This window comes from Suricata suricatta, chromosome 2, assembly GCF_006229205.1.
Source record: "Suricata suricatta isolate VVHF042 chromosome 2, meerkat_22Aug2017_6uvM2_HiC, whole genome shotgun sequence".
Classification (NCBI taxonomy): Eukaryota; Metazoa; Chordata; class Mammalia; order Carnivora; family Herpestidae; genus Suricata; species Suricata suricatta.
In genome coordinates, this window is record NC_043701.1 from 61930692 (window position 1) to 61938646 (window position 7955).

The following is a 7955-nucleotide window of genomic DNA, read 5'->3' on the forward strand; positions in this document are numbered from 1 at the left end:
GGTTGAGGATGAACCAATAGTAAACCCAGCACCACACTAGAGCACTGCAAGAGAAGTTGCTTTAGGTGGGCGAAGTTGACCAAAAAAAAAAAAAAAAAATAGAAAAGAAAAGAAAATCCCTGAGAATTTAGTGTTGTAAACTAGGCTTGCACCATTCTCAAGACCAAAGAGCCTCATGTTACAGAAACCTCAGGCTCTACATTTAGTTTAAACTGGACTGGTGGAGTTCCCTGACAGAATGTAAATCTTCTCTGAAAGGACTCTCATCCTAAGCCCCGAAGAATTCCCAGAACAGTTTTCTAAGGAGAATGAGCAGCTCACAGTCAAAGTAACTAATTACACAAGGAAACAAGACATTATGAAGGAGGGTGACAGTAATGGGTCTGTAAAAGGTTCAGATATTGAAATTATGAGACATTCGAAAATAACTATGCCTAGTGGTTTTTAAAAATAAAAGAACTTGGAGTTAAGATGGCGGAGAAGTAGAGGGACCCTGGGCTTTCCTAGTCCCTCAAACACAACTGTCCTGAGGCGAGCGTCAGATCACTTGGAACACCCAGGAGATTGATCCACAGTCAGGCAGGATCTCCACAGTTGGAAGAAGACAGCATGGCAAGTGTGACGTGCATGGAAGTGAACTGGGGGAGAGAAATATGGCGGTGCTGCAGGGGGAGGGACCCTTAGAAGGAAGAGACAAAAGAGGGGGGATAAGAGTGTGCCGTCAGTTCACACAGGAGGAAAACCTCTCTGGACCACGGACTGGGGAACAAGAAGCATGTTTTGTTTGTGTAACAAACAGGGTCTGGAGTTCAACTCTGAGATTCTGGACATGTGTGACTGTCTCCAGAGCCGAGCTGTGACACGTGTTCCTGGGGAGGAGGGAGCTGGCTCCAGGGAGCGTAGTGTGGTATAGAAATCTCAGGGGCATTGGGAGAGAATCTTCCTTGCCGGAGTACTTCCAGAAGAGGGTATATTGCCTCCCCAAGGACAGAAGACCCTGCGGGTGCCAGTAAAAAGTCTTTTATCAGCAGGGGACAGAGACGCACCCACAGGGATATAACCTTTGCTGATTTTAGTGGTGCTACACCATAGAGTCTGCACACTGTACAGGCGTGGGACTGGTTTTCAGGGACAAAGAACTTCAGACACAGTGTAGAGAGGTTCTACCCTGGAGGAAGAGGGATGGGACTGCATTGCCAGGTCCTTTAAGACTTCTGAATCCCAGCCATGTCCCAAAGAGAAAAGGCAGGAGTGTTATGGCTCAGGGTGAGCGGACTCCCTCGCTCTTCTGTGAGGGCTGCCTGAAGACGGGGGCTGTGAGATCTCACGGCCAGGGTAAGAGGCCAGGGTGCCACCACTCCCCCGGCCCAACACCAACAGGGTGGGACTTAAGAGAGCAACACAGCATCCCCCGGGGCGGTGAGACCCACTTACACCAAGCCCCACCCCCTGTGCCGGCAGCTGCTTACTTACAACCGGGGCAGGAGAGACCCTGAGGCAGTGCACTGGGCCTCTCCTCCAGGAGACCAGCGTGGCCACCACCCCAAAGCCACCAAGTGTACTGAAAACTGAGCGCTTCGAAGTTACACCTGAAGTTCTGGTGGAAATAGGACCAGACTTAGTTTTTTTACTTTCTTTTTTTTCTTTTGGAAATAGGCTCATTGTTTCTTGTTTATCGTTTATTTTCTTCCTTTTTTTTTTTTTTTTTGAATCAGCCTTATATAACTTTTTTGATTCACTGGTTTGTTTTTTGTTGTTCCCTTCTCCTCCCCCCCCTTTTGTTGAGATCAGGGTTTGTTTGTTTTCCTTTTTTCCAGGCTTATTTTCACAGACAAATAAAAGCACACCTCATTAAAGGTCCAAGGGCTCTCCACTGCAAGCAAGGCAGAGCTCTCCAGAGGACTGACCAGTGGGAAAGGGCACCCAGAACACAACAGCAGACTACACACAGCACACACCAGAAACACTTCCTGACGTGCCAGGTCCTGGACAGTATATGATCCCTTTTGAATATAGTAGGACTCTCGGGTGCAGGAAACATAACAAGCTTTTAAAACATGCAAAAAATAGAAAATTGGCCAAAATGACAAGATGGAGGAATTCTCCTCAAAAGTAAGGTCATGAAGAAATCACTGTCAGGGACTTGCTTAAAACAGGTATAGACGATCTATCTGAACAAAAATTTAGAACAACAGTCATAAGACTACTAACTGTGCTTGGAAAAAGAACACACCAGAGAAAGCCCTCCTGCAGAGGTAAAAGACCTAAAAACTAGTCAAGCTGAAATAAAAAATGCAATAACTGAGATGCAAAAACCAAGTGGATACAGTCACAACAAAGATGGAAGAAGAAGAGGAGAGAACAGGTGATAGAGAAGATAAAATTATGGAAAATAATAAAGTTGAAAAAAAGAAGGAAAGGATACCATTAGATCACGAGGGGAGACTTAGAGAACTAAGTGATTCCACGAAACAAAACAATACCCGTATCATAGAAGTCCCAAAAGAAGAGTGGGGGGAAAAGGGGCAGAAGGTTTATTTCAACAAATTATATCTGAGAACTTCCATAGTCTGGGGAAAAAAGCAGGAATCCAAGTCCAAGAGGCACAGAGAACTCCCTCAAAATCAACAAAAACATGTCAACACTATGACATACCACAGTGAAACTTGCAAAATACAAAGATAAAGAGAGAATTTTGAAAGCAGCTAGGGACAAAAGGTCCTTAACCCACAAGGGTAGACACATAAGGTTAGCAGCAGACCTGTCCCCACTGAAGCTTGGCAGCCAGAAGGAATGTCAGGACAGATTCAATGTGCTACGTGGGAAAAATATGCAGCCCAGAATTCTTTATCCAGCAAGGCTATCATTCAGAATAGAAGAAGAGATAAAGAGTTTCCCAGACAAACAGCTAAAGGAGTTCATGACCACTAAATCAGCCCTACAAGAAATATTAAGAGGGAGCTTTTTGAGTGGAGGAAAAAAAAAAAGACCAAAGTAACAAAGTCTATAAAGAACCAGAGAACATCCCCAGAAACACCATCTCTACAGGTAAACACAATGGCACTAAATTCATACCTTTCAATGACGACTCTGAATGTAAATGGACTAAATACTCCAATCAAAATAGTAGGGGTAACAGAATGAATAAAAAAATTAAGATCCATATATAGGCTGCCTACAAGAGACTCATTTTAGACCCGAAGACACCTACAAATTGAAAGTAAGAGGAAGGAGAACCATCTTTCATGCTAAGGGACATCAAAAGAAAGCTGGAGTAGCCATACTTATATCAGACAAACTAGATTTTAAACCAAAGACCATAACAAGAGATGAAGAAGGGCATTATTCAGGGGTCTATCCATCAAGAAGCTCTAACAATTATAAATATTTACAATTTGGGAGCACTAAAATATATACTCAATTAATGACAACCATAAAGAAACCCATTGATAATAATACCATAGGAGTAGGGAACTTTAATGACCCACTTAGAGTGATGGAGGGATTATCTAAGAAGAAAATCAACAAGGAAACAATGGCTTTGAATGACACACTGGAATGATGAGCTGAACAGATATATTCAGAATATTTCATCCTAAAGCAACAGAATATCCATTCTTCTCGAGTGCACATGGAACATTCTCCAGAGTAGGTCACATACTGGGACACAAATCAGCCCTCAACAGGCACACAAAGACTGAGCTCATCCCGTATATTTTCCTATCACAATGATCTGAAACTTGAATTTGGCCACAAGAAAAATGTTGAACAGCCCTCACATACATTGAGGTTAAAGAACATCCTACTAAAGAATCAATGGGCTAACCAGGAAATTAAAGAAGAAATTAAAAAATATATGGAAGCAAATGAAAATGAAAACATGACAGCAAAGGCAATACTAAAAGGAAAGTGTATCTCAAGAAACAAGAAAGGTCCAAAATGCACATTCTAATCTTACACCTTTAGGAGCTAGAAAAGGAACAGTAAATAAGGCCTAGAGGCAGCATAAGAAGGGAAATAATAAAGATTAGAGCAGAAATAAATAATATAAAAACAAACAAAAAACAGAACAGATCAACAAAACTAAGCGCTGGTTCTTTGATTTTTTTTTAATTTTATTCATTTTTGAGAGAGAGAGAGTGTGCTAGTGGGGGAGGGACACAGAGAGAGGGAGACACAGAATGTGAAGCAGGCTCCAGGCTCTGAGCTGTCAGTACAGAGCCCGACGTGGGGCTCAAACCCACAAACTGTGAGATAATTACCTGAGGTGAAGTTGGATGCTTAACCAACTGAGCCACTCAGGCACCCCTAAGAACTTGTTCTTTGTAAGAATAAACAAAATTGATAAACTCCTAGCCACACTTTTCAAAAAGAAAATAGAAAAGACCCAAAAAGATAAAATTGCAAATGAGAGATCACATCCAACACCACAGAAATATAAACAATTAGAATATAATGAAAAATTATATGCCAACAAATTGGACAATCTGGAAGAAACATAGAAATTCTTAGAAAGTCACAAACTGCCAAAACTGAAACAGGAAGAAATAGAAAATTTGAACAGGCCCATAACCCACAAAGAAATTGAATCTGTTGTTATCAAAATTCTACCAGCTGGGGTGCCAGGGTAGTTCAGTTGGTTAAGTGTCCAACTTCATCTCAGTTCATGATCTTGCTATTCATGATCTGGAGCCCCACCTCAGGCTGTGTTCTGACTGCTTGGAGCCTGGAGCCTCCTTTGGATTCTGTGTATGTGTCTCTCTGCGCCTCTCCTCAACTGGCACTCATGCTTGCGCAATCTCTCTCTCAAAAACAAACATAAAAAAAAATCTACCAACAAACAAGAATCCTAGACCACATGGCTTCCCAGGAAAATTCTACTAGACATTTAGAAGAGCTAATATCCATTCTTCTCAAACTGTTCCAAAAAATAGAAATGGAAGAAACTTCCAAACTCATTCTATGAAGCCAGCATTACCTTGATTCCAAAACCAGAGACACCACTTTAAAGGAGAATTACAGGCCAATATCCCTGATAGCCATAGATGCAAAAATTCATAACAAGATACTAGCAAATCAAATTCAATTGGAAATTGAATATGAATCAAATTCAATTGGAAATTGAATATGAATCAAATTCTTTACAAGAATTATTCACCATGATCAAGTGGGAACATGATACACCACATTAATCAAAGAAAGGTTAAGAACCATATGATCCTCTCATTAGGTGCAGAAAAAGCATTTGACAAAATACAGCATCCTTTCTTGATAAACACCCTCAAGAAAGTAGGATAGAAAGAATATACCTCAATATCAGAAAGATGATATATGAAATACCCACAGCTAATATCATCCTCAATGGGGAAACACTCAGAGCTTCACCCGCTAAAGTCAGGAACATGACAAGGATGTCCACTCTCACCACTGTTGTTCACCATAGTATTTGAAGTCTTAGTTTCAGCAAACAACAGAAAGAGATAGAAAGCACACAAACTGTAAAGGAAGAAGTCAAATTTTCACTCTTTGCAGATGACATGATACTCTACATGGAAAACCCAAAAGACTCCACCAAAAAACTGCTAGAACTGGTACATGAATTCAGCAAAGTCATAGGATATAAAACCAATGTATATAAATCTGTGGCGTTTCCATACATCAATAATGAAGCAGCAGAAACAGAAATCAAGGAATCAATCCCATTTACAATTATATCCAAAACCATAAGATACTTAGAAATAAACCTAACCAAAGACATAAAAGAGCTGTATGCTCAAAACTATAGAAAACTTATGGAAAAAAATGGAAGAAAACACAAAGAAATGGAAAAACATCCAGCCTATGGATTGGAAAGACAAATATTGTTAAAATATCTATACTACCCAAAGCAATCTTCATATTCAACGTAATCCCTATCAAAATAACATTAACATTCTTCACAGAGCTGGAACAAACAATTCTAAAATTTGCATGGAACTAGAAAAGACCCCAAATAGCCAAAGTAATGTTGAAAAAGAAAACCAAAGCAGGAGGCATTACAATCGGACTTCGAGCTGTATTAGGAAGCTGTAGTCATCAAGACTGTATAGTACTGGCACAAAAACAGACACAGATCAATGGAACAGATTAGAGAACCCAGAAATGGACCTAGAAATGTATGCCTAACTACCCTTCAACAAAGGAGGAAAGAATATACAATGGAAAAAAGACAGTCTCTGGCAAATGGTTCAGTGACATGCAGAAGAATGAAACCAGACCACTTTCTTACACCGTACACAAAAATAAATGCAAAATGGATGAAAGGCCTAAAAGTAAGATAGGAAACCATCAAAATCCTAAAGGAAAACACAGGCAGCAACTTCTCTGACCTTAGCCACAGCAACTTCTTACTTGACAGACATGTCTTTGAAGGCAAGGGAAACAAAAGCAAAAATAGACTGAGACCTTATCAAGATAAAAATCTTCTGCATAGTGAAGGGAACAATCAACCAAACTAAAACAACTGAGGGACTGAGAGAGAGATTTGCAAACAACATACAGGATAAATATAAATCCAAAAATCTATAAAGAACTTAACAAACTCAACACCCCAAAATCAATTAATTCAGTGAAGAAATGGGCAGAAGATACAAATAGACACTTTTCCTTTTTTTTTTTAATGTTTCTTTTTGAGAGAGAGCAAGCATGCAAGCAGGGGAGGGACAGAGACAAAGGAAGACACAGAATATGAAGCAGGCTCAAGGCTCTGACCTGTCAGCACAGATCCCAAAGTGGGGCTCGAACTCATGGACCACAAGATCATGACGTGAGCTGAAGTTTTACACTCAACCAAAGGAGCCACCCAGGTACCTGTGAATAGACAATTTTCCAAATAAGACATCCAGATGACTATGAGACACATGAAAAGATGCTCAACATCACTCATCATCAGGGAAATACAAATCAAAACCACAGTGAGGTACCATTTCACACAGGTCAGAATGACTAAAATGAACAACTCAGGAAACAACAGATGTTGGTGAGGGGAACACTTCCATACTGTTGGTGGGAATACAACTGGTACAGCCACTCTGAAAAACAGTATGAAAATGCCTCAAAAAATTAAAAATAGAACTACCCTGTGACCTAACAATTGCACTACTAGGTATTTATCCAAAGGATTCGAAGGGGCACATGCACCCCAATGTTTACAGCAGCAGCATTATCAACAATAGCCGAAATATACAAAGAGCCCAATGTCCATTCCCTGATGAATGGATAAAGAAGATAAAGAACACACACACACACACACACACACACACACACACACACACACACACACACACTGGAATATTACTTAGCAACAGAAAGAATGAAATTTTGCCATTTGCAACAACATGGAGCTAGAGAGTATTATGCTAAGCAAAATAAGTCAGAGAAAGACAATTATCATAGATTTCACTCATGTGGAATTTAAGAAACAAAACAAATGAATATAGGAGAGAGAAGGAAAATTAAGTTAAAAACAGAAAGGGAAGCAAACCATAAGAGACTTAAGTACGGAGAACACACTGAGGGTTGCTAGAGGGGGGTTAGGTGTTGGGAGCTATTTGAACTCACCAGTAGACTGAAAATTCCTGGTGAGGGTACGGCAAGTTTGCACCGTCTCTTGCCCCCAGATAGCTCCCAAATTCTACCCTCTTGAAACTTTCATTTCTGTGTGAGCACCAAACCTCAAAATACTTTGCTGATTAATGTCAGGAGCTGCCTGTCCCCCTGCCCTGTCCCTGAGACGTGACTGCACCTGGTCAGGGAAAAGATAAAGTAAACTAGATACACCCTAATACAACACATAATTTCCCCCTAAGCAATTCCGGATAATTGAATACCTTCTGGGCCTGAATGCCTTTGTGATAGTCACTACTTCGATAAAATGTATCAATCATCTTTGGGACTATGAGAGCAAGCATTATATC